General features: G+C 43.1%; 1 long non-coding RNA gene across 1 annotated transcript; it reads right to left on the bottom strand.

Moving 5' to 3' along the window:
* LOC122429510 lies at nucleotides 1-27,716 on the bottom strand. The gene is made up of 3 exons (XR_006266052.1): nucleotides 27,639-27,716; nucleotides 18,365-18,515; nucleotides 1-354 (listed from the first exon to the last, which is right to left on the bottom strand). It is a non-coding gene; the product is annotated as an uncharacterized LOC122429510 (long non-coding RNA).

Raw genomic sequence — 27,716 nt, 5'->3', positions numbered from 1 at the left:
GTTGGACACAACTGAAGCAACTTAGCATGCACACAGAAGCACACTAGGGCCTGGACCCCAGCTCACGGAGGGCCTGGCCCCTGCACTGCTGCTAGTGGCTACTCCCCAAGCTCACTCAGGGGCCCTTTCCGTCGTCAGACACCAGCGTACGTGGCATCTCCTGAGAAAGGCCATCTCCGGCCACCCTGTCCTGCACAGCCCTTCCGATACAAGCTGGTCATTCTAGTTCTTGCCTTGGTTTCATCCACAGCCCTTGCATTATTTGCATTCTTGTTTATGGTACCTCCAGGCCAGAGTGTCTCCTCCTCCGGAGTGAAGATCTTGTTTCACTACTCATGACTGCAGTCCCAGCACCTAGAAACACAAGATAAGTGGTCCATAAACATTGGATTGAGGAGAGAATAATGGAATATTGAAAGCAGTGGATAATTTGATAAATAAATAAAATAGATGTATGTGTGTGTATATATATATATATATATGCACTTTTATCATAAGTAACAATAATAAAGAGCTGTACTATGACGCTTTTTTTAAAATTTATTTTGTATTGGACTATAGTTGATTTACAATGTTGTGTTAGTTTCAGGTGTATTGCAAAGTGACTCAGTTATATGTGTGTGTGTGTGTGTGTGTGTGTGTGTACTCTTTTTCAAATCCTTTCTCCATTTAAATTATTACAGAATATTGAGCAGAGACCCCTGGGCTGTACAGTGGGTCCTTGTTGATTACCTATTTTAAATACAGTAGTGTATATATGTCAGTACCAAAATGTCAGTTCATGCCTTTCTGATGCTGTTTTAATGTCCATACACCATTCTCTCCTATTCCTTTTGTTCATTGTAATGTATTTATATTTAATTGGAGGATAATTGATTTACAATATTGTGTTGGCTTCTGCCATGTATCAATGGCACACAGCTTACATACTTCAGCCGTAAGTATATGTATGTCCCCTCCACTTTGAACCTCCCTCCCAACTCCAACCCCCACCCCACCCATCTAGGTTGTAGAGAGTTAACAACACAAAGCAATTATTTTGAGGATACAGCAGGAAAGAGAAGCAACAGATACAGGAATAGTTTGTCTTGCGTCAAACAAAATGGTTTTACCCATTTCTCTCTCAGTCCCTTCTGGATCCAGGGCAAATGAACTATGACATAATTTCTTCTTGGTTCTATAAGAGGATGCTACACCTGATACATGTGTTACACATATGCTGATTCTTTTCTGACGCTAAAGAAATTACTGGAAATGCAGATTTCAATAATAACACAGTAAGTCCAGAGTTACTTAAGTTCTTACTTTGAGCTTCATTTTCTGAGAAAATATGCACATTGTTTCAGAACTTAATATCAGTTATTTTGGCCATCCCTTAATACTGAACATTATTTTTAAAGGTCAAAAATTATAATATTTCTTATCAATATTCCTACAAATTATATTAAGGTAAATAAATTTATTTTGAAGGAAGAGGGATTTGGGATTCAGGGTATGTTTAATCATGTATCTGTTGTTGTCATTGTTGATACAAAATCTTCCATTTCAACATTTTGTAAAAGGAAGACTATGCGTGGGGCAAACAACCTATTAATTTCCTCCTTAGTCAAAATTAAAACGGGTACCTAACTGCCACATCTTTAGGTCTTGTGAAACAGAGCTTTGAACCTCTACCATCATCGTCTGTTGAAATGAAATTAACTGAGTTTTGGTAAGGATTGGGTTTACTCTCAGCACATTCAATACATCGTCTTCAATGCGCAGACTCCGGTACGATCCCCAAGTCCCCTTCTACCCACTTCATTCCCCTTCTCTTCTCCTTTTGAACTGCTGACCCAAGTTAGTAGCCAAACATAATAACACAGTGTTTGATCCTCTGGAAACCCATAAAATTACAAACCAGCAACCACCAGGATGTTGGCAGAATGTCTGTGGACAGCAACCAGCATGGGACGTTTTTCTTTTGGAAATGAAGCGGTACACGAGACTGTTGATACATGAGTGAGGAAGGAAGACCTTTTGCCAACTCCTCTCCCCCACCTCATTCTCACAACCCCTGGAGATGGAGAGGCAGAATTCGTCTTTTAAAATACTGAAGCCTTCTCTCCTTTAACTGTGAGTATTACGGTTCCCTGCTTTCATCCACTTTAAAATCCATCCTGCTTATTTTTATTAAGCACTAATGGAGTTTTATAGCCATGAGCTAAGTACCAGAAAGAATAAAAATATAAATAAAACACACCCGTCTACATGCTTTCAAGAATAATAAACTCTAATGGCAATGTTAGGTTCGAAGGTAGTGAGGAACTCTCCTCCCTACAATGAAATTGCTGATTAATCATATAGCTGAATCCAAATGAAAGAAAGGGAAATTCTCAGGTTCCAGAAATAAAGAGGCAACTTGAGCTCAAGAGATGAGTTTATAGATGGTTTTGCCAGAGGAACCCCGGAAACTGAACGGAACGGCTAGACCATGGATGATTCATATGGAAGAACAGCAGCGGTTGCACTGAACTTGCATTAGACTGAGATTTAGAATTGAGCCTCATGTCTGGCGTGGGACTTCCCCGGTGACTCAAATGGTAAAGAGCCTGCCTGCAATGCGGGAGAACCGGGTTCAATCCCGGGTCGGTCAGGAAGAGCCCCTGGAGAAGGGAATGGCAGGCCACTCCAGTGTTCTTGCCTGGAGAATCCCATGGACAGAGGAGCCTGGTGGACTAGCCAATGGGACTAGTCAATGGGGTCACAAGGAGTCAGACATGACTGAGAGACTGACATTTACATCCTGGTGGGTCTGGGCTAGATTTACGTCTTCTACGCTGGGTGGGCTAACTAAGACCTTTCACCAGCTTGTGTATATGGCCATGAGAATGCATATCTCTGCCTGAACTCCTCTTAGTGGGAGGAGAAAATAAAGCATCTTATTGGAAGTTTTAGGCCAACATTACATATTGGCGTGGAGCAAAGTTGATATAGTTAACTATATATACATTGAAAACTTGAATTTCTAACCAAAAATGCTCCCATAAAGAAATCCCCAGGCTCAGGTCCTTTATTGATCAATTCTGACTAGGTACCTACTCCATGCTCTTGTATGGAAAGATTCACTATTGTTAAAATGTAAATTTTCTACCCAATTGATCCACAGATTTCAATGATATCCCAATACTACCATTTTTACACCTTGGTCCAAGATGAGTGTTCCAGCACTAGAAGGAACGGGAGGAAAGAAGGGAAGCACACGATTCCTCCTTCCACGAAGTTGAACCACTGTTTTCATTTATACCACAGGTCTGAACCTGCTTAATTAGGGCATACTAGCTGCGAGGATTCCCAGGCAGCTCAGTGGTAAAGAATCCATCTGCCAACGCAGGAGACATAAGAGACACAGGTTTGATCCCTGGGGCGGGAGGATCCCCTGGAGAAAGGAACGGCAACCCACTCCTGGAAAATCCCATAGATGGTGGAACCAGGCGGGCTCCAGTCCAGGGGGTCATGAAGAGTTGGACATGGCTTAGTGATGAAACAACAACAAACTGCAAGGAAATCTTGGAAAGTTGGCTTTTATTATTTATTTTTTAATTTTATTTTATGTTATATTGGTCTAGAATTTACAATGTTGTATTAGTTTCAGGTGTATGGGAAAGTGATTCAGTTACACATATACATGTATCTGTTCTTTTTCAGTTTTTTCCCATTTAGGTTATTACAGGCCTTCCCTGGTGGCTCAGTCACTAAAGACTATGCCTGCAATGTGAGAGACCCAGCTTCAGTCACTGGGTCGGGAAGATCCCTGGAGAAGGAAATAGCAACCCACTTCAGTATTCTTGCCTGGAGAATTCCACGGACAGAGGAGCCTCGTGGGCTACAGTCCATGGGGTCGCAAAGAATAGGTCACGACTGAGTGACTAACACTTGGGCTATTACAGAATATTGAACAGAGTTCCCTCTGCAGTACCGTAGGTCCTTGTTGGTTATCTATTTTATATATAGTAGTGTATATATGTCAACCCCAAATTCCTAATTCATCCCTCCCCTCTGTGCTTCCCCCGTGGTAATCGTAAGTTTGTTTTCAAAGTCTGTAAATCTGTTATGCAAATAATTTCATTTGTATCACTTTTTAATATTCCACATACAAGTGATATCATATGATATTTGTCTCTCTCTGACTTACTTCACTCGGTATGATCATCTCTAGTTTCATCCACGTCCCTGCAAATGGTATTACTTCATTCTTTCTTATGGTTGAATAATATTCCATCATATATATATGCACCACACCATCTTTATCCATTCCTGGGTTGATGGATATTAAGGGTACTTCCAGGTCTTAGCTATTGTAAGTGGGGCTTCTATTTACATGCATGTATCATGTATCATTTTCAGTTATGGTCTTCTCTGGATATATGCCTAGGAGTGGAAAAGATATTGTTTTTACATGTGCACACTAATCTCACACGCTAGTAAAGTCATGCTCAAAATTATCCAAGCCAGGCTTCAGCAATATGTGAACCATGAACTTCCCAATGTTCAAGCTGGTTTTAGAAAAGGCAGAGGAGCCAGAGATCAAATTGCCAACATCCACTGGATCATCAAAAAAGCAAGAGAGTTCCAGAGAAACATCTATTTCTGCTTTATTGACTATGCCAAAGCCTTTCACTGTGTGGATCACAATAAACTGTGGGAAATTCTGAAAGAGATGGGAATACCAGACCACCTGACCTTCCTCTTGAGAAACCTGTATGCAGGTCAGGAAGCAACAGTTAGAACTGGACATGGAACAACAGACTGGTTCCAAATAGGAAAAGGAGTACATCAAAGCTGTATATTGTCACCTTGCTTATTTAACTTATATGCAGAGTACATCATGAGAAAACTGGGCTGGAAGAAGTACAAGCTGGAATCAAGATTGCCGGGAGAAATATCAATAACCTCAGATATGCAGATGACACCACCCTTATGGCAGAGAGTGAAGAGGAACTAAAAATCTTCTTGATGAAAGTGAAAGAGGAGAGTGAAAAAGTTGGCTTAAAGCTCAATATTCAGAAAACTAAGATCATGGCATCCGGTCCCATCACCTCATGGGAAATAGATGGGGAGACAGTGGAAACAGTGTCAGACTTCATTTTTCTGGGCTCCAAAATCACTGCAGATGGTGACTGCCTCATGAAATTAAAACGCTTACTCCTTGGAAGGAAAGTTATGACCAACCTAGATAGCATATTAAAAAGCAGAGACATTACTTTGCCAACAAAGGTCCATCTAGTCAAGGCTATGGTTTTTCCAGTGGTCATGTATGGATGTGAGAGTTGGACTGTGAAGAAAGCTGAGCACCGAAAAATTGAAGCTTTTGAACTGTGGTATTGAAGAAGACTCTTGAGAGCCCCTTGGACTGCAAGGAGATCCAACCAGTCCATCCTAAAGGAGATAAGTCTTGGGTGTTCATTGGAAGGACTGACGCTGAAGCTGAAACTCCAGTACTTTGGCCACCTCATGCAAAGAGTTGATTCATTGGAAAAGACACTGATGCTGGGAGGGATTGCGGGCAGGAGGAGAAGGGGACGACAGAGGATGAGATGGCTGGATGGCATCACCGACTCGATGTACATGAGTTTGAGTAAACTCCAGGAGTTGGTGATGGACAGGGAGGCTTGGCGTCCTGTGATTCATGGGGTCGCAAAGAGTCAGACACGGCTGAGCGACTGAACTGAACTGAACTGAAGCCTAAAAGAAAGCTGAAAACTCCCATATGTATGGGAGTTTTATTTCCACCGAAGAAGGGGAAAAAAAAAACACACCAGATTTGAGGTGGTTAAAATATAGTATCTGCCCTGATAAAAATGTCATTCAAACGTAAATCTGTCAGACTCCAAAACGGGTGCTTCCAAGCTGGTGGTCCTTAGAGGTCGTTACCAGTCTTGTCTATTCTAAGTCATCTCATTTCACGAAGCTTTTTCCTTTTTTGTTGAATAGTGTATATTTATTTTAATCTGTGTGTTTCATATCCATGTACACTTAGCACATGAAAATATTTATGAGGTCAGAGAAGAGAAAAATCCAAGCTGTATGATGTCTACAAAACCTCGAGTTAATTTTATGAATATTTTTCATCTCCTTTAAAGCATGGAGTCACTCTTTGCTAAAAAGGTTGAGTCACAGATTTAAAAGAATCCAACATAATTTTAAGGTTCTCAAATGGTCTTTCTTATGATAAGAGAAACTGCTAAGTGGCTAAAAAGTCCACACTAAATGTAAATAATTCAGATTTTATTATGATACTTTCATCATTTTGTGAATTCCTTACAGCAAAGTAAAATAGTAAGAGGCTCATGGTTCTCATTTGTGTTTTTCTAAATCACTATTTAGAAAAATAAAGATGAACAAAAAGCTAAATCTGGTCAAAATTGCCTCAAATGAGGAAATCCCAGTCAAGGGTGAAACACTTAAGTCCAGCAAAACCATGTTTTATCCTAGAATTAGAGGTTCTTCAAATTCTTGCAAGAAAGGAGTTAGAAAGTCCTGTTTATTGGTGTCAACACAGAGAAATACAGTTCTTACTATACTTTATCAGGCTTTGCTTCATTGCACGTTACAAAGACTGTATTTTTCACAGATTGAAGGTTTGTGGCAACCCTGTGTCAAGTAAGTCTGTCAACATCATCTTTCCAAAGCATCTGCTCACTTTGTGTCTCCATATCTCATTTTGATATTCTTGAAATATTTCAAACTTTTTAATTATTAGTATATTTGTTATAGTGATTTGCTACCAGTAATGTTTGAACTTGCTCCTAGGACTTGCAGAAGGCTCAGGTGATAGCATTTTTCTAAAGCAATAAACTATTTTTTAAATTGGTAAAGAATCTGCCTGCAATGCAGGAGACCCTGGTTTGATTCCTGGGTCAGAAGATCCCCTGGAGAAGGGATAGGCCACCCACTCCAGTATTCTTGGGCTTCCCTGCTGGCTCGGATGGTAAAGAACCCTGCAATGCGGGAGACCTGGGTTTGATCCTGGGTTGGGAAGATCCCCTGGAGGAGAGCATGGCAACCCACTCCAGTATTCTGGCCTGGGAAATCTCATGGAGAGAGGAGCCTGGCGGGCTACAGTCCAGGGGGCCACAAAGAGTCAGACACGACTGAGCGACTCAGCACAGACAGTTCTGCTCTTGCACACTTAATAGACTTAATAGATGGTATCGTGTAAGCATCCTTTCTATACGCACTGGAAAACCAGAAAGTCTGTACAACTCACTTTCCTGCAGCACTCCTGCTGTGATCTGAAGTGGAACCTGCAGAATCTCCAGGGGTGAACAGACCCATTAATGCGACTTTAACTGAGCGCAGATCGGAGCTGGAGGCTGACGAGTTTGCTCGGGTGGTGACGTTACTCAGGGTGAACTGCCTTGGATGGACAGATAGCGCTTCATTACCACATACAATTCCTCTCTCAGAGTTCTGGAGAACCCCTGGCTCCAGCATGCTCAGAAGATGTCTGTCTAGTTAAATAGTCGATGCCACATACTTGCAGCTCTCTCCTGAGAGACAAGTGTCCTCACCACGCACCCCAGGACCTGACAGGGTGTCCTCACCTCGTGTCTCAGCACTTCTAATTTCCACTTCTAATTTACATTCAAACGAACAAATGAGTGTGTGCTGCCTATAGATTTATGAGATTGAAAGTGAAAGTGAAAATGGCAATTAGTTTCCAGAATCTCAGCTTGCAAAAGACTCCAGTTCTTTTTGAGTTATAAATCAGAAAAACAGAAATGACTGAGGCCACCAAATGGATACTGTGTTTTGTTTTATTTTTTCATTGATGCTACTTCTGTGTGCTTTTCAAATCAACTTTAATTAGTAGTTGAAACAGCTGAATCAGGAAAGCTTTCAGTAACCGACAAACAAGCAAGTGGAAGGGAAAGATGTTTGACCCCAGAATATTACAAACATCAAATTCAAGTTGCTTGGTGAATGATAGATTCCATCTATTTCAGCCGATGAATCTCTAGTCTCTGAGAGTGCGTTAGGAACGTGGTAGATAAGTTTGTAGTATTTGTATGCATGTATGTGTGTATGTGCACATGTGTGCTAAATCATTTCAGTCACGTCTGACTCTGCCACCCTATGGACTGCAGCCCGCCAGGCTCCTCTGTCCATGGGACTCTCCAGACAAGAAGACTGGAGTGGGCTGCCATCCCCTCCTCCAGGGGACCTTCGAGACTCAGGGATGGAACCTGCGTCTCTTACGTCTCCTGTATTGGTAGGTGGGTTCTTTACCACTGTGCCACCTGGGAAGCCCGTGTGGTGTGTGTGTGTGTGTGTGTGTGTGTGTGTGTGTATAAATACATATATTTGTTGTTGTTCAGTTGCTAAGTTGTGTCTGACTCTTTGCAACCCCCCCTGGCCAGGCTCCTCTGTCCATGGGATTTCCCAGGCAAGAATACTGGAGCAGGTTGCCATTTCCTGTTGATTAAGACATCAGTTTAATTGTGTGGATGTAACATGGTTTGTTTATCCAGCCACTGAATGGAAAACATCTGGATTGTACCCAGGATTTGGCGATTGTGAAAAAAAGCATGCCAACCGTTCACATATAGGTTTTTCTGTACACCCCAAATTTCATGTTTCTTGGGTAAACATCAAGGGTTAAAATGGCTGAGTCGTATGGCAAATGTATGTTTAAAACAAATTTTCAAATTATTTACCAAAGTTCTGTGATCAGAGGTTTGAGGAGGGCCTCTCCTTAGTTCGAGGGAAAAACCAGTCTATTATGTAGGAAAGTAAACGCAACTGTGTTTTCTGTCCATGGTGACACCCTCTTACTACGGGGAGCGTAGTGATGTTCAAAAGGAGAACGGTTTAATACTGCAAGAAAATGGGATGATTTGCAGTTGCCAAACCCAATCACAGGGCATCGACAGCATTTAAGTTTCCATCCCAAACAATTCACTTCTCCCACCCTGTCAATGCCACATGCTGACCGTTCAGTTCTTTCTCTTCCAAAGCCTATCTCAATCAAGCCCTTTTCTCCCAGCTTTGAACTCCTAAGGGAAAAGAGAAAGATAAAATCTGTGGGTTACTTTTGCAACAAGTTATGTTCTTTCTCAATGAATTTTCCATGACATCTGTTTAGGAAAATCTCAGAATACACCAAAATGAGATAATGATGGGGTTTTATATTTATCAAAGGCTGCCTTACCCCCACACACAAATAAGCTAAGTCCCCATTGCATGGAAGGACACTTTTGTATGCCCAGAGGCAGAGTCCATGAAAGGGAAATGAAGAAGAAGGGGGAACTGGTTCTGATGGGTAAGACCTCCCTGAATCCTGCCGCAAAGCTGGAGGCGTCTGAACTTGGCAGCACTGATGGTTTTGTCAATGTGGTCTCCCTTTTGCTTTTGGTATTGACTCATCTTACTGCTTCTGCTTCCAGATTGGACTTGAAAATAAATGTTCAAGTTATTGATGACTCAGAAAGATGAGAGCTTCCTTTTGAACACTTCACAGTTGGTCCCAAGTAGTAGCTGATTCAGAGGAAGCACGGCTTCATCAGTGACGGGCTGCTTCAGGCAAGCTCATTAGGCACCCCTGCTTTAAGGCAAGAGTGCACTCTGAGAATAAGAGCACCCTGATCTGATATCTGCTTTCCTCTCTTAGCACCTTCAGATGCCACACAATTTATTTTTGTGATAATTAAGAGGGATAAAACCCATTTCCACCTTCATGGTCACCATAGCAAGAAATTATTGGATCTTATGCCAACAAAGGTCCAAATAGTCAAAGCTATGGTCTTTCCAGTAGTCATGTATGGATGTGAGAGTTGGATGATAAAGAAGGCTGACAGCCAAAGAATTGATCCTTTCTTACTATGGTGTTGGAGAAGACTCTTGAGAGTCCCTTGGACTGCATGATCAAACAAGTCAATCCTAAAGGAAATCAAGCCTGAATATTCAATTGGGCTGAATATATCAGAAGGGCTGATGCTGAAGCTAAAGGTCCAGGACTTTGGCCACCCGATGTGAAGAGTCAACTCATTGGAAAAGACCCTGATGCTAGGAAAGATTGAGGGCAGGAGGAGAAGGGAAAACAGAGGATAAGATGGTTGAGTGGCATCCCTGACTCAATGGCCGTGAGTTGAGCAAATTCTAGGCGATTGTGAAGGACAGGGAAGCCTGGCATGCTGCAGTCCACAGGGTCACAAAGACTCAGACACGACCTAGCAGCTACACAATAACAATTTTAACTCTAAGTTCTGTGGAAATGCATGTTTGTAGCAGTGGCCACTGGAAATATTTTGAACCATTTACATGTATCTGTGGAGCGGCTGCTGCAGGGCGCAGGAGGGCTGAGAGAAGCTACTCCATGTTCAAGGTCAGGAGGGGCGGCCGTGAGAAGATACCCCTCGTCCAAGGTAAGAAGCAGCGGCTGCATTTTGCTGGAGAAGCCGTGAAGAGATACCCCACGTCCGAGGTAAGAGAAACCCAAGTAAGACGGTCGGTGTTGCGAGAGGGCATCAGAGGGCAGACACACTAAAACCATAATCACAGAAAACTAGCCAATCTGATCACAGGACCACAGCCTTGTCTAACTCAATGATGCTAAGCCATGCTATGCGGGGCCACCCAAGATGGTCGGGTCATGGTGGAGAGGTCTGACAGAATGTGGTCCACTGGAGAAGGGAATGGCAAACCACTTCAGTATTCTTGCCTTGAGAACCCCATCAACAGTATGAGAAGGCAAAATGATAGGATACTGAAAGAGGGACTCCCCAGGTCAGTAGGCACCCAATATGCTACTGGAGATCAGTGGAGAAATAACTCCAGAAAGAATGAAGGGATGGAGTCAAAGCAAAAACAATACCCATTTGTGGATGTGACTGGTGATAGAAGCAAGGTCCGATGCTGTAAAGAGCAATAGCGCATAGGAACCTGGAATGTTAGGTCCATGAATCAAGGTAAATTGGAAGTGGTCAAACAGGAGATGGCAAGAGTGAATGTCGACATTCTAGGAATCAGCGAACTAAAATGGACTGAAATGGGTGAGTTTAACTCAGATGACCATTTTATCTACTACTGTGGGCAGGAATCCCTTAGAAGAAATGGAGTAGCCATCATGGTCAACAAAAGAGTCCGAAATGCAGTACTTGGATGCAATCTCAAAAACAACAGAATGATCTCTGTTCGTTTCCAAGGCAAACTATTCAACATCACGGTAATCCAAGCCCATGCCCCAACCAGTAACGCTGAAGAAGCTGATGTTGAATGGTTCTATGAAGACCTACAAGACTTTTTAGAACTAACACCCCAAAAAAATGTCCTTCTTATTATAGGGGACTGGAATGCAAAAGTAGGAAGTCAAGAAACACCTGGAGTAACAGGCAAATTTGGCCTTGGAGTACGGAATGAAGCAGGGAAAAGGCTAATAGAGTTTTGCCAAGAGAATGCACTGGTCATAGCAAACACCCTCTTCCAACAACACAAGAGAAGACTCTACAAATGGACATCACCAGATGGTCGACACTGAAATCAGATTGATTATATTCTTTGCGCCAAAGATGAAGAAGCTCTATACAGTCAGCAAAAACAAGACCAGGAGCTGACTGTGGCTCAGATCATGAACTCCTTATTGCCAAATTCAGACTTAAACTGAAGAAAGTAGGGAAAACCACTAGACCATTCAGGTATGACCTAAATCAAATCCCTTATGACTATACAGTGGAAGTGAGAAATAGATTTAAGGGACTAGATCTGATAGACAGAGAGCCTGATGAACTATGGATGGAGGTTCGTGACATTGTACAGGAGACAGGGATCAAGACCATCTCCATGGAAAAGAAAGGCAAAATGGTTGTCTGAGGAGGCCTTAGAAATAGCTGTGAAAAGAAGAGAAGCAAAAAGCAAAGGAGAAAAGGAAAGATATTCCCATTTGAATGCAGAGTTCCAAAGAATAGCAAGGAGAGATAAGAGAGCCTTCCTCAGCAATCAATGCAAAGAAATAGAGGAAAACAACAGAATGGGAAAGACTAGAGATCTCTTCAAGAAAATCAGAGATATCAAGGGAATATTTCAGGCAAAGATGGGTTCGATAAAGGACAGAAATGGTATGTACCTAACAGAAGCAGAAGATATCAAGAAGAGGTGGCAAGAATACACAGAAGAACTGTACAAAAAAGATCTTCATAACTCAGATAATCACAATGGTGTGATCACTCACCGAGAGTCAGACATCCTGGAATGTGAAGTCAAGTGGGCCTTAGAAAGCATCACTATGAACAAAGCTAGTGGAGGTGATGGAATTCCAGTTGAGCTATTTCACATCCTGAAAGATGATGCTGTGAAAGTGCTGCACTCAATATGCCAGCAAATTTGGAAAACTCAGCAGTGGCCACAGGACGGGAAAAGGTCAGTTTTCATTCCAATCCCTAAGAAAGGCAATCCCAAAGAATGCTCAAACTACCACACAATTGCACTCATCTCACATGCTAGTAAAGTAATGCTCAAAATTCTCCAAGCCAGGCTTCAGCAATACGTGAACTGTGAACTTCCAGATGTTAAAGCTGGTTTTAGAAAAGGCAGAGGAACCAGGGATCAAATTGCCAACATCCGCTGGACCATCAAAAAGCAAGAGAGTTCTGGAAAAACATCTATTTCTGCTTTATTGACTGTGCCAAAGCTTTTGACTGTGTGGATCACAATAAACTGTGGAAAATTCTGAAAGAGATGGGAATACCAGACCACCTGACCTGCCTCTCGAGAAACCTGTATGCAGGTCAGGAAGCAATAGTTAGAACTGGACATGTAACAACAGACTGGTTCCAAATAGGAAAAGGAGTAAGTCAAGGCTATATATTGTCACCCTGCTTATTTAACTTCTATGCAGAGAACATCATGAGAAACGCTGGACTGGAAGAAGTACAAGCTGGAATCAAGATTGCCGGGGGAAATACCAATAACCTCAGATATGCAGATGACACCACCCTTATCATAAAGAGTGAAGAGGAACTGAAAAGCCTCTTGATGAAAGTGAAGGAGGAGAGTGAAAAAGTTGGCTTAAAGCTTAACATTCAGAAAACTAAGATCATGGCATCTGGTCCCGTCACCTCATGGGAAATAGATGGGGAGACAAAACACTGTCAGACTTTATTTTTTGGGCTCCAAAATCACTGCAGATGGTGACTGCCTCCATGAAATTAAAAGACGCTTACTCCTTGGAAGGAAAGTTATGACCAACCTAGATAGCATATTAAAAAGCAGAGACATTACTTTGCCAACAAAGGTCTGTCTGGTCAAGGCTATGGTTTTTCCAGTGGTCATGTATGGATGTGAGAGTTGGACTGTGAAGAAAGCTGAGCGCCGAAAAATTGATGCTTCTGAACTGTGGTGTTGGAGAAGACTCTTGAGAGTCCCTTGGACTGCAAGGAGATCCAACCAGTCCATCCTGAAGGAGATCAGTCCTGGGTGTTCATTGGAAGGACTGATGCTGAAGCTGAAACTCCAGTACTTTGGCCACCTCATGCAAAGAGTTGACTCATTGGAAAAGACCCTGATGCTGGGAGGGACTGCAGGCAGGAGGAGAAGGGACGACAGAGGATGAGATGGCTGGATGGCATCACCGACTCAATGTACATGAGTTTGAGTAAACCCCGGGAGTTGGTGATGGACAGGGAGGCCTGGGGTGCTGCGATTCATGGGGTCGCAAAGAGTCAGAGCGACTAAACTGAACTGAACTGTTGCACCCCTGTTAAAGAAGAACATTTACCTGAGATTAACCTCAGACTATATTTTTGCTTAACTCCTCTTGGCAATAAAGTGTTTCTCAGGATATCAATAGTGCGTATGTGTCGGTCCCAATCTGATACGATGGTACAGTAGATCACTAACTAACGAGAGCCGCTGTGTAGCCCAGGGAGCTCTGCCCAATGCACTGCAGTGACCTGATGGGGAGGAAGCCCAGCAGGCGCGGATGTAAGTGTACGCACGGCTGATCCGGGCTTCCACGGTGGCTCAGTGGTTGAGGACCCGCCTGCCAGTGCAGAAGACGTGGGTTCCATCCCTGGGTCGGGAAGATACTCCGGAGAAGGAAAAGGCAACCCACTCCAGTATTCACGCCTGGGAAATCACATGGACAGAGGAGCCTGGTGGGCTACAGTTCTCGGGGTTGCAAAGAGACAGACACGACTGAGCAAGTAAACCATAACAACAAATGGCTGATTCATTTTGTTGCGTGTCAGAAACTAGCACAACATTGTAAAGCAACTCTTCTCCAATAAAAAGTTAATTAGAAACAAACAAACAGACTAATGACGTCTGTGAAGAGCCCCCGAGTCAGGTCCTTCCTCCTTCGAACCTCAGACTGCTTGTCTGTAAAGGAGCTCAGATTTACAGCCTCGACACGGCGTGCCCTACTTTTGCGGCAGTGCAGGCAGCAAACGGAGAGGAAAGGGGCCGCGAGCTGGCCAACAAACAAGCAAAATGACTCCACGGCTAGAAACGGGTTTCACCCTCCAAGGCCCCACGTCCGTCCAGGATATCTTGTATCTGTAAATGTCAAAACTAATAGGAGAAAAGAATGCAGACAAAACCCAGAAATCTGGCCACTGCTTATTTCCATTTTCAGCTAAGATAACTCATATCTGCGTGATCAAAACAGATGTTTGAGAAATCTCAGCAATCTCTCATCAATCAGACACCACTGAGCAAATGTTAACCCCAGAATATGATGAGATAGCCCTATACACCATCAGAGCCATAATAAGACTCCGAAATTATTGATTTAATCCCTGATCGCTTCCCAGTTTCCATCCACAAGGCGATATAGAATATTCAGCCAAATTCCCTTCAAATTATCATTAAAAATCAAACTTTTCACACTGCCTCAAGTGTTTATCCTACCATCTCTCATATTTTTACTTAGATTTTCCTTATAGCATGCTTAATTTTTTTAACATTTTAGCTTTATGCAATATTCACATTTATTTTGTCTTTTTTAAGCATGTTATGATAATTCTTTAATATTACACCCTTTGCTACTGCACTGTTGCTTTTCCACCAAAGACAGACGTGGACTCTGACATCAGTGGACACGGAAGTGGGTGCTGTCCGTCGCGTATATACACCTTGCTCCCCCGTCGCCCCATCCCTGTTTACTGGATAAGAGTAAGGGAGAAATTCTGTAAAAAGCAATGCCCTTATCTTTTCTGGAATGAGCAATCTGTCATCTCAAGCCTCTTAGAAGATTTTCCAGGAAATATGAACCATTATATTGATGTTCCTCAAGTTTCTCAAGAACTCTGCAAGGCAAGGACTTCCTCGGGGGTCCAGTGGTTAAGACTGCCTTCCAATGCAGTGAGTGAGGTTCGATCTCTGGCTGGGGAGCTGAGATCCCACGTGCCTTGTGGCCAAAAACTCAGAACACAAAACAGAAGCAACATTGCAATAAGTTCAATACAAATTTTTAAAAAAAGAAAGAAAATTTATAGAACTCTGCAAGACAGAGGAAGCCCCTCAAGATCTATTGAATAGGAAAAAGAACCCACTTATTGGTAAAGGATCTTTTTTCTCGATCATTCAACAATGCTTTGATTGCCTTTTATGCACAAACCCCTGTGTTTTTGAAACTTAAATTCCTTGAGGGATATATTTGCCAGAGATTCTGCAAGAAAAAAAAAAATGCCACATTTGATTTGTGGTAATTTGAGGAAGATTTTTAATGGAGGAATTATTAGCAAAGTTGCAGGGAGAGGTCAGAGAAATCACACACACACACACACACACACACACAAGTACATGCCAACAGGGCCGTCAGTACCCCCAGGGCTAGTAACACCCAGGTTGTAATCTGTGGCCCAGTAGATGGGGAAGAGAGCAGTTCCCGTGTCCTGACAGAAGGCTCCTGGAGAGACGGGAGGAGGGGATAGCATGGGGTGGGGGCCGGTGGGGCAGAGACAAGGGCAGCCTACGCAGACCCCACAGCGGGGGGACACGGGACAGAAAGACAACTCAGCCCCTCTCTCTTCACTCCCACTGTGGCCTCCCACTGGCTGAGCCCAAAGGAAATTCAAAGGACCTGATCGAATCTAGAGTGGTCAGCCTCCCAGAGCCCGCAGCAAGGGGGATGATGGAGAAGGACTCAGGGGGGACATCACAAGGCTGCTAGTCCCAGTGGCAACACTCATCGTAATGACCCGACTTCACTGAAATAAAGATGACCTCTGGGACGTCCCTGGAGGTCCAGCGGCTGAGACTGTGCTCCCAATGCAGGGGGCCCGGGTTCCATTCCTGGTCAGGGGAGTGGATCCCACGTGACTCAACTAAAGATCCGACAGGCCACACCATGACAGCTAATAAGTAATTTTTTTTTTAAAGAAGATCTTCATCTTGTCTTAGAGGAGACTAACAGAGGTTGGACACCCAGTTTTGGCTGAGAAGTAGAATATTCTGTCTGTTTTGTACTTTGCGGGAATGTGACTTAGTCTATTTTTGTATGACGATTTGTTAGTTTCTGCAGTTGGGTCTGCTTGAAAGGTTGGGAAGTCAATACCTAAATTCTGTAGTCTATGAACTGAAGAAATGCTCTGATGTGTATATTTAACACAGAGAGACCTAAAAATGAAGCATTTGGTGGACAGACGCTAAGGCAGCCACATGACCCCTGCTCTCAGGCGTTCATGCCTTGAGAGGTCCTCTCCCCCCGAGGATGGTGGTAGCTGTGACTTGCCTCTACCCCCAGAAACTGCAGAGGACTGCTGTCTCTCCTGTGACAATGCTCGCTACATGACAAAGGTGATGACGTCACTGCCATGATCACATTATATAAAATCGCTCTGCTAGCAAGCAGTCTCATGCTAAAGACTCTTTCTTCTGCCAGGCTGAGGGAATAAGCTGTTGGGAAAAAGCCTGATGAGGGTCCCAGATGACACAGAGCTACAGCAATCCTCAGAGCCGTGAGCAATCCCCAGTCAACAGACAGCAGGAAGCCAAGGCCTCAGTTCTACAGCCACGGAGAGATGAACTCTGCCAGCACACTGGATGGTTTGGGTAGCAGATCCACCCCAGTCAAGCCGCCAGATGAGAACCCAGCTCCGACCAACAGCTTGATGGCAACTTTCCAGACAACCCAGCTAAACCGAGCCCAGATTCCTCACCATGGAACCTGTGAGGTGACAAATGTGTGCTGCTTTAGGCCATAAAGCTGGTGGTCACTGGGGCTTCCCTGATGGCTCAGGAGAGGAAAAAAAAATTGCCTGCAATGCAGGAGACACACAGGAGACATGGGTTTGATCCTTAATTTGTGAAGACCCCCTGGAGGAGGACAAGGCAACCCACTCCAGGATTCTTGCCTGGGAAATCTCATGGACAGAGGAGCCTAGAGGGCTGCAGTCCACGGGACCACAGAGATTCAAACACGACTGAGGATGGCACACTCCACATTACACAGGATTGACTGTTTACAAACTAGTCCCATAAATATTAAGTCAACGGTTCACTGAGACAAGCTGTGAGCATGCATCTCAGGTAAGAGATAGGATACGGAGCACTGAGTCTGTGCGGTCTGAATGGGCTCACCCAAGGACAGCCAGGACTGAGGACACATCCTGGCTTTTGTCTCAGGACTCTGACCACAAGTCCCAGGCTATTCAGTCTGCCGACCTGCCTGCCTTCGTTTAGTCTTAGGTAATTAAAACTCAGCGGCCAATGAGTCACACTTTCTCGCCTTACGAGAGCCAGTTATATTTTTTCTGTCCCCTGTAATGGCAAAACAACCTCCCTCTACCTCAGAAATGCACATGTTACCGGCCCCTAGACTAAAAATACACACTAGCGGGGAAAAGCCCCGTGGAGGGCCTTCCCTAGTGGCTCAGTGATTACGTCTCTGCTCTCTCAATGCGGGGCTCTGGGTTTGACCCCCGCGCCACAACTAAAGATCCCGCATGCCACACTGAAGATGAAGATCCCGAATGCTGCCATGAAGACCCAGTGCAGCCAAATAAATATTTTAAAAAATCCCACGGAAAATGGACTAACATCTCCTCCCAACTGACTACAGTTGTGGTTCTATGGTGCATCCTTATCTGAAATCAGGTTTCAAATTGCAGATATGAGTGTTCTTCTCATTAGCAGCAAGGGTGTAATGCCAACATTTAAAAACATCTTTTACAAAGTCTACCCAGGCCTAAAATTGCAGTTCCTTCAACGACTGCAAGAAAAAGGGGGCTGTGGCAAAACACTTCATGATTAAGGCCCAAACTCTAAACCTTATTAGGACCAAAGCAGATGGCAATATTAGCTAATAGATTTAAAAAAAAAAAAAAAAAAACTGTTCTCTGTTGAAAGAAATATTTGGAAGTGATGCGAAGCACTTACAACTTACCTCTTTGTGAATGGTCAGTGGTGGAATTCTAGCTGTGAGGTCTGTTGCAAGTTTATTCCAAAGGCCAGCTAATGGGGCACACACGGCAACCTCTTTTGAGATGGAGCAGAACGCTGTCTGCAGTGGAGATCAAAGCCATCAACGTGGGCACCTGTAATAATAGAAATGATGAGTCAAGTGGTCCCACCCTGTATCTCCCATTAGTCAACGTGAACAGCGTCATGAACATTCTCTCCCATGTCACTCTCTCCACTTAAACCCATCCGTATCACTGGAGCTGTGGGAGCCTGAGAAACATTTTATAACACATGCAGGACTGTTTCATGTTGGTCAAACACTTAATAGGCTTCTAGAAAATATCCTGCCTTTGTTCAGCTCAGAACCTGGCCCAGGATGAGAGGGTTTTTCTTGATTGTTGGTTGCTTATTTTTCTGAACCTACATTTTTAAGGACAGCAGGTTTGAAAACAAATATGAGTCAACCTTGGAAGGCTCTCGCTATGTGTCTGCATGTCTTTTATCAGGCCCCTAGATTAGAAGGAAAAGAGAAAGGAGTCCTTTTCCTTCCATCTCGCCCTGTTATTACATTCATTGCGAATCTTGCCCTTTCTTTCCGCCAGCTAGGACCTGTTCCAATATGGCGGGACCTCCAGAGGACGAGTGCAGCTTCAGAGGCGAGGCTCTTTCCAGAAGCTGCTTGGTTTGAAATTCCATCCCCCACATCCCTTTAAAAAAAAAAAAAAGAAGAAGAAAACACAGTTCCACTAAATTCCCAAGCATTTATACTTGGAGTTTGTATGACTGAAGGATTTATTGTCAGGAGAAAATGAGGACGGTTCTATTTTCCCCCCTTACCTAAAGAAACAGGCTCCCAGGGTGCCAGGATCTTTGAAGGAGTTAGACCCTGTTGGTTGTCCTACAGAGAAGCCCCCGTCACAGCTTCAGTTCAGGGGGGCGAAGCAGAGCTGGGCAGTCGGGACTGGGATTCAAAACCTGTCCACCACTTACTAGCTCTATAGGGTACAACAGAGGAAGTCATCTCTTTAAGTCTGCTTCCTAATCTGTACCAGAGTCATAAATAATCACAGCTTCTTGATGCAATGGAAAGGACTGAATGGATAGTCTACAAGGCCCCACCTCACCATCTGGAACGTGGGGAGTCATTTAAAAAATGCACTTATTTCAGGACTGATCACCATATAGTTTCCTCTGCTTGCCTTTTCCAGTTAGCTCTTCCATCAGTTTGGTTTGTCCTCAGTCTTGTTTGATTAGCTCCATGCCACACATGTGGGTCTTCTATTTACATAGAACCAAAAATTTGAAGAGCTGAAAAAGCACCCATTTATTCCGGTCTCAGGTTTATCTGTATTGATCTCACTGTATTTAACTTCTGATAGGATGGCTGTCAGAGCAGCGATGCAGCCTGCAGCTTTGTTCATTCTTAGTGTCTCTGCGAAGCACGTGGGTCATAAAGCTTTCAGAGCATGTGTGCTCATGAAATGGATAAATAAGAGAAATGCTAACACTTTTAATAATTATAGCAACCAGTGTGTTAAATCTTTCATTAAAAGTATCCTACAATTAATCATTTACATTTAAATTTCCCAGCCTTTAAAAAAAAAATTGTATTACTCAAAGATCAACAAATTGGCAACCTGAGGATATTTTTGCTATTGGCAATTTAGGGAAAACTGCCATCTCTATGATGTTGTTTCTTCTAATGAATGCACTTCTTAAACCTTTCCACTCATCTAAAGGGCTTCCCTAGTGGCTCAGACGGCAAAGAATCTGCCGACAATGCAGGAGACCCAGATTCCATCCCTATAATGGAAAGATCCCCTGGAGAAGGGAATGGCTACCCACTTCAGTATTTTTGCCTGAATATCCCATGGAGAGAGGAGCCTGGTGGGCTAGAGTCCAACTGGTGTCACCAACAGCTGGACACGACTGAGCACACACCCACACACACGGGATGGAGCCCAGCTTTTAAGAGACCATCTACATAAGAGCTCTGGTACAAATTTCAATGCTTTCTTGAAAATACATGAACAGAAACATGGAGAGAAGGTGCAATAGTTTTATCAGATGGTTATTTTCAAGGTTATCAGGCCCCCAAATCATGCAAATCTAAAAGGAATTTCAATTTGTGGAGATTTCAGTAAAGAGATAAAATTTAGAAACATCTGGTTCAGTAAGTCAATTCTCCTGAATTTAGAAAATCCAAACAATTAATCTGTGGGCTGAATTATATGCTTACATATTTTTCTATTGCAAATATAAATTTTACATAACACTGGAGAGATTACAAAGAAGGCAGCTTGCCCAGAGAAAGGTGCTGTGTTAAGTCAATGTTCTTTCTTTGATTGAAACTTGGTCCATGCTCCTGAGTAAAGCACCAAGGTCTTTAGAGGTCATTGTGATACTTCTTAAAATCAGGAGAACTTCTGCATAACACACTCCCCCAAAGGGAATAACGGCTGACCTCCAGAGTCAGATTTTTCGAGGATGACCTTTTCCGACACAGCATACAAGTGCAACCCCATCTTCTTACTTACCTTGAGGACCTTTCTTGTCAGTCACAGCTTTGCTTTCAATATATTGCCTTCTTGACTATTTCTCTGAGCAAGTCCTCTCATCAGAATCTATATACGTATAGCATGGAAGGGAGGGAGAAATGTTGGGAGAGGAACATGGGACGCGTGTTCCAAGGAGGTCCTTGCCCGTTAGTTCTTGGAGACCACTGCACATAAGACTGTGAAACCAGAAAGTGTATTTAAAAGTAGTGATGCGATCCCTTCGGAAGCGAGTCCAGGAACATAATCTTCCCCATCCACGATCTGAGATCTCTGAGGGATGGGTCAAAGGCAAAAAATGGTTTCTATCAATAATGAACAAGCAGCCCACCCATTAAAAACACTTTTCAAAATACACATGTCCCACAAATTACAAGTTTTGACTGAGAAGACAGTAGTTTATTAGCTAACCTTCAGTTTCTTTTAAAAGATCAACCAAAGACTGTAGATAATCGTATGTGAAAGAGACAAATGCATGTCATATGGATAGATGTAATCTGTGTCACTCAGTCACTTAGTCATGCCCGACTCTTTGCCACCTCATGGACTGTAGCACGCCAGCCTCCTTTGTCCCTGGAACTTTACAGGCAAAAATACTGGAGTGGGTTGAAATTTCCTACTACAGGGGATCTTCCTGACCCAGGGATTGAACCCAAGTCTCTTGGGTCTCCTGCATTGGCAGGAGGATTCTTCACCACTGTACCACCTGGTAAGCCAAGATAGATGTACAAAACTAAATATATATTTATACTTTATATATATATATATATATATAGTACATATCTATGTATATGTATCTATCTTTCTGCCTATCTAATATTCTACATCACATCTTAAGTCTTAAAATATTAAAGATGCTTTACTTCTATTTTTTAAGATTTATAGCAATGGTTCTCAACCAAAGGCAATGTCTAGAGACATCTTTAGTTGTTATAATTAGTGGGGGGGGGGCAACTGGTATCTAGCAGAGGCCAAAGATGCTACTAAACACCCCACAGTGTGTAAGACATTCCCTCTCCCAGTAAAGCATTGCTGCTCCTGCCTCTTAATCACTTCATTTGTGTCCAACTTTGTGCAACCGTATTATATGGCTGCAGCCTGTTGGGCTCCTCTGTCCATGGGATCTCTAGGCAAGAATCCCTCCTCCAGGGGATCTTCCCGACCCAAGGATTGAACCCGGTTCTCCTGCAGTGCAGGCAGGCTCTTTACCACTGAGCCACCAGGGAACCCCCAGCAAAGTATTACGTGCCCCCAAATATCAATAGGGACAAGGTTCAGAAGATCTGACAGAGTTAGCACTGGGCAGGCAGACCAGTGAACTCGTAAGACGCCTTAGGTCTGTGACTGAGCTTCACTGGAGGAAAATAAAAAGAGATGTGAGCAGTTTAGGAAAGGACATTCTCATCACCTCTCTTCTCTTGGGGATCAGTCAATACACTCCAGTGCCCAGTGATGTCACTGCCCCATCAGAAAAGAGACGCTTGTTCATTTCGCTTCCTGAATGAGTGAGATCGACAAAGTTGCCTCGTTGATTTTCCAGAGGATCTCAGTAACTAGGACATTATACCCTGAGTCTGAGAAAAATCGGCAAACATTTCAGGAAATTTCCCTCTTTTGGCAAAACCAAAAGGCCACAAACAAATTCACTTTCAGATGGATATTTAAGGGCATTTTATGAGTCTTCTGGATATTTCTCCAAGTCTTGCTGGAGCTGGTGTGTTGAAAAGCTGTAAACTTTAGTTGCAATAAAATAGACATTACTTTTAATTGTTTCCTCTCAGCATAATCACATATATGTAGATTTTCTTTTAAGCGGCATGGAAAATCAATATCTTACAGTTCCGAACGGCTTTCTTTCTGTCACCAGTCTATATTCTAAGGTGTTTCTGTGTTGAGAGAAAACATATTAGGGGAGAAATATGAGGAAAGAAAAACTAAAAACTACCAGATGTTCTTGAAACCTTGGACCAGATCATCTGTGTCCTTCACAGCTTCACTGTTTCCAGGTATTATTATCCATGTGGAAGATTAGACCAGAAGAGCTGGTCTCCAGTGCAGAAGGTCAGTGTTAACCTCACTACACCCAGGATAACCGAACAACGAGGCTACATAAAGAACAGTTCCAGGAACTCATGCAATTTGATTTGCTTCTCCAAAATTAAAATTGGGCAAGTGCTTTTGAATTGTGGTGCTGGAGAAGACTGTTGAGAGTCCCTTGGACTGCAAGGAGAATAAACCACTCAGTCCTAAAGGAAATCAACCCTGGATGTTCATCAGAAGGGCTGATGCTGAAGCTGAAGCTCCAGTACTTGGGCCACCTGATGCAAAGAGCTGACTCATTGGAAAGGACCCTGATGCTGGGAGGGATTGGGGGCAGGAGGAGAAGGGGACGACAGAGGATGAGATGGTTGGATGGCATCACCGACTTGATGGACAGGAGTTTGAGCAAATTTTAGGTGATAGTGAAGGACAAGGAAGCCTAGTGTGCTGCAAGTTGATGGAGTTGCAAAGAGTTGGATATGACTTAGCAACTGAAAAACAACAATTACAAAAAAATAAGCAGAATGTATAAATCCCTATAAATTATCATTAAAAAACTGAAAACTGGGGCTACTTGACGTTGTATATCTGGGGATGCTGAAGATTCCATCAAGGACCAAATATTGCTGTTTGTGATAGTCAGTAAATGGGCCATCCTCTGGCTGAGTTGATTCTTTCTGACAATTAGTTCTCTGGATGGCTTTTGGTACTCTCCATGTACAGAGTTCATGTGAATTTATACTTCATAATAATAATCCTATTGCATTTTTTATTTGCTTGGCTCTGTACAAACAGAAATTGTCTACATAATCAATCATCAGCTACTATAGTCACAAGGGCAGTATTGGAGTAAGAATTCCATTGTAAGTAGAAGATAAGAAATTTTATTGCCATAAGGGATTGGAACCTGGAGAAACTCAAGGATTCAGAACTATGAGACCTTGTATCACGTCTTTGGGGCTTTCATTAAACATCCTGCTTAGAAGGAAATGTCATGAAGTAAATATAGTACAGAAATAATTGCTTATTTCTTTACCATTGTCACTTCTTTCTTTACCTTGGTTTTCTGATTAAAGGGATAGTTTGTTTCTCGTTTTCATCCTAAGCAATATTGTTGTCTGTTGTTTAGTTGCTGGGTCACGTCCAACTCTTTGCAATGCCATGGACTGACTGTAGCAAGCCAGGTTCCTCTGTCCATGGCAAGAGAATACTGGAGTGGGAGACCTTCTCCAGGGGAACTTCCTGACCCAGGGATCAATCCCACATCTCCTGCATTGCAGGCAGGTTCTTTACCCCTGAGACACAAGTTTTTCTCCACCAAGTTTGGTACACTTTATGACCTTAACCTGACGTCATAGAAGTCGACGGTACACCAGAAAGCATGATGGAAATAGCTATGCAGTATCTCTAGCTTTTTGTGACAAAGTCAGCCGGTCAGCCTGATGTCAATAAGAAAGACTAGTGTTTTGGTGTGATTATTTGTCAACTGTATCTACACTGTGAAAGGGAAGCCCTTTTAGAAATTAAGAAAGGAGAAAACAGATGTTTGGAAAGATTTAGAAACCTTTGGAAGATGAAGCTGCTGCCGCTGCATACCCAGGTTTGCTTTACCCAAAACCTTCTCGCTTCTTCTGTGTCTCAGCCTCTGTCTCACCCAAAACCTTCTCGCTTCTTCTGTGTCTCAGCCTCTGTCTCACCCAAAACCTTCTCGCTTCTTCTGTGTCTCAGCCTCTGTCTCACCCAAAACCTTCTCGCTTCTTTCTGTGTCTCAGCCTCTGTCTCACCCAAAACCTTCTCGCTTCTTTCTACGTCTCAGCCTCTGTCTCACCCAAAACCTTCTCGCTTCTTTCTGTGTCTCAGCCTCTGTCTCAACCAAAACCTTCTCGCTTCTTCTATGTCTCAGCCTCTGTCTCACCCAAAACCTTCTCGCTTCTTTCTGTGTCTCAGCCTCTGTCTCACCCAAAACCTTCTCGCTTCTTTCTGTGTCTCAGCCTCTGTCTCACCCAAAACCTTCTCGCTTCTTTCTGTGTCTCAGCCTCTGTCTCACCCAAAACCTTCTCGCTTCTTCTATGTCTCAGCCTCTGTTTCACCCAAAACCTTCTCGCTTCTTCTATGTCTCAGCCTCTGTCTCACCCAAAACCTTCTCGCTTCTTTCTGTGTCTCAGCCTCTGTCTCACCCAAAACCTTCCCGCTTCTTTCTATGTCTCAGCCTCTGTCTCACCCAAAACCTTCTCGCTTCTTCTATGTCTCAGCCTCTGTCTTGTAAAAGAGAAAGAGGAACACACTAACTCCTGGAGGCGCTGTTTCTGGCAAAGGCAGTAAGTCACATTCACTGAGCAGCCAACTATTTGGCGCCTCCTTGGACTTAAGAGCCTTGTTCTTCCTCTGTCCACCCTACAGTATTTGGGTCTGCACCATGAAAATCTTACAAAATGCTCTCCCATTTGTGGAAATTTTGAGGATTTCAACACGTAATCTCTAACTGTTGATGGCATAGGATTATAAAATATGAAGAAGAAAATTAATTTATTTGAGTTTATTCATTATTTTTCTCTGTAGAATTTCTCTTCCTACCACTCACTAAAATCTAGTTTGTTTAAGAAACTAAACAAAAACCTTTGAGAGTTCCCTGTTATCCTCTTGGTCTTGTTCTTTACCAAGGAACATCCATTAGAACAAAAGAAATGGGACTAAATGTCCTCTATGAAAGGATTCTGGAGACAAACCATTGCTCCCTTGGGTTCACATTTTTAAACACAATAATTTATGCCATTTGAAGCAAAACTATAGTAAAAATTTTCATTTTGTTGTCTTCTGAATGCTCAAAAGAGGCAAAGATGACCATCTGAAGCAGAATCCAGCCTATCCATGCATTTCTCTTTGGCTTAAAATTCCAACCAAAGCAAATTTTATCACATTGGATAAGCAAATATTAAGCTCATAAATGTGCCTGATCGAAATCTAAATAAAAATAAAAAAGCTTCTAGAAAAAAATCCACCCAGCATTAATAGGTCTTCTAAAACATTTTTAATTTTTTCCATCTGGTCACTTCCAAGAAAAACGATTCAGCACTTCCAAGTAATGGAGAATCAAACTAGGTAAGTCCTGCTCACAGAATTTCAGAGAGACGACCAGAGGGAATAAAAACTGCTCTTAAATTTCAAAGACACAAGTTTTTCTCCACCAAGTTTGGCAAGTTTTGTGACCTTACTTCTGAGGTCATACAAGCTGATGGTCCACCAGAAAGCCCAGTGTCAGTAAGAAAGACAAGTGCTTTAGTAAGGTTATTTGTCAATCATACCTACACTCCATCACCTTGACAAGAACAAATGTCCAGGCAGTAAAGTATTTCCCTTCTCATGCATATTCTTTTGTACAAGTTTTATTTATTTGTTTTGGGCTGTGCTTTTTTTTTTCCTTGCTCCGCTGGGTTTTCTCCAGCTGCTGTGAGCAGAGCCTGCTCTTCGTTGGGGTGCATGGGCTTCTCCTTGAGGTGGCTTCTCTTGTTGCAGGACAGTGTGTGTGTGCCCAGAAATCGTGGCCCCCGGCTCTAACACACGGGCTCTGTAGTTGTAACACGGGCTTGGTTGCTCCACAGCAGTGTGCGGGATCTTCCTGGATCAAAGGTCAAATCCATGTCTCCTGCATCAGCAGGTGGATCCTTTACCACCAAGCCCCCAGGGAAGTACCTCATCCATGTGCTTCAGAGAATTAACGGCACTTTTGTTACAAGGAGAAAAACAAACGTTCCTCTTTGGTTCTCTACGGGGAATAAACAGCAGTAAGAAATGCTCCTCCAGGCGCATGATGGAATTCCCTACCTTTGAAACGGTCTCTCACTCTCCTCCGCCCACAGATGCCACCCATGTCATTGGTTGTCACAACTCACGGGGCATCGGGCGGACATGAAGCCGAAGGGCTCCTTCCTCTACGTCCAGGGGAATCACCAGAGTGTCCAACCGTTCCCAGTTCGGCTTTCGTTGCCAAGGGTGAAGGTTACTCATGGGGTTTCATAGCAGAGGAGATGGCTGTCGAGTTCTGGGCCGTCATCCCAGAGGTTACCAAGCCCTCCTCTTTCTCTGACTCTTTTCTAATGACTTATTTTCCTTCACTTTCTTCAGGTCAAATTCATAGGCTATACTTTGACCTGCCAGGGAATATAGGCTATCTAAAAATGTATCTGGGCTTCCCTGGTGGCTTAGATGCTAAAGAATCTGCCTGCAATGCAGGGGACCTGGATTTGATGCCTGGGTCAGGAAGATTCCCTGGAGAAGGGAATGGCAACTCACTCCAATATTCTTGCCTGGAGATTCCATGGATGGAGAAGCCTGGCAGCTATAGTCCATGGAGTTGCAGAGTTGGACACAATTGAGCAACTAACACATTGACTTGCACTTTTTTTAAACAAAAAATATAGCTAGGAACTTCCCTGATGCTTCAGGTATTAAGATTCTGCATTGCTAATGCAAGGGGTGTGAATTCCATCCTTGGTTAGGAACCTAAGATCCCCCATGCTGGGCAGTAATGGCCAAAAAATAAATAAAATAAATAAAAATAAGAATAATAAAATAATTGTAAAATAAAGAATAGAAACATAGCTAAAGGATCATAATCCCCTTACTTTGGCATGTTTCCAGAGTAAAATAAAATATTAGACTTACCTCTGTTGGTCTAGAGGTAAGCTATATTCCCACTCTCCCAGGTCTCCATGTTATCCTTTTCTTCAAGCAGATTCATCA

Source organism: Cervus canadensis, chromosome 1, assembly GCF_019320065.1.
Source record: "Cervus canadensis isolate Bull #8, Minnesota chromosome 1, ASM1932006v1, whole genome shotgun sequence".
In the NCBI taxonomy this organism is placed as follows: domain Eukaryota; kingdom Metazoa; phylum Chordata; class Mammalia; order Artiodactyla; family Cervidae; genus Cervus; species Cervus canadensis.
This window is presented reverse-complemented; position numbering and strand designations above follow the sequence as displayed.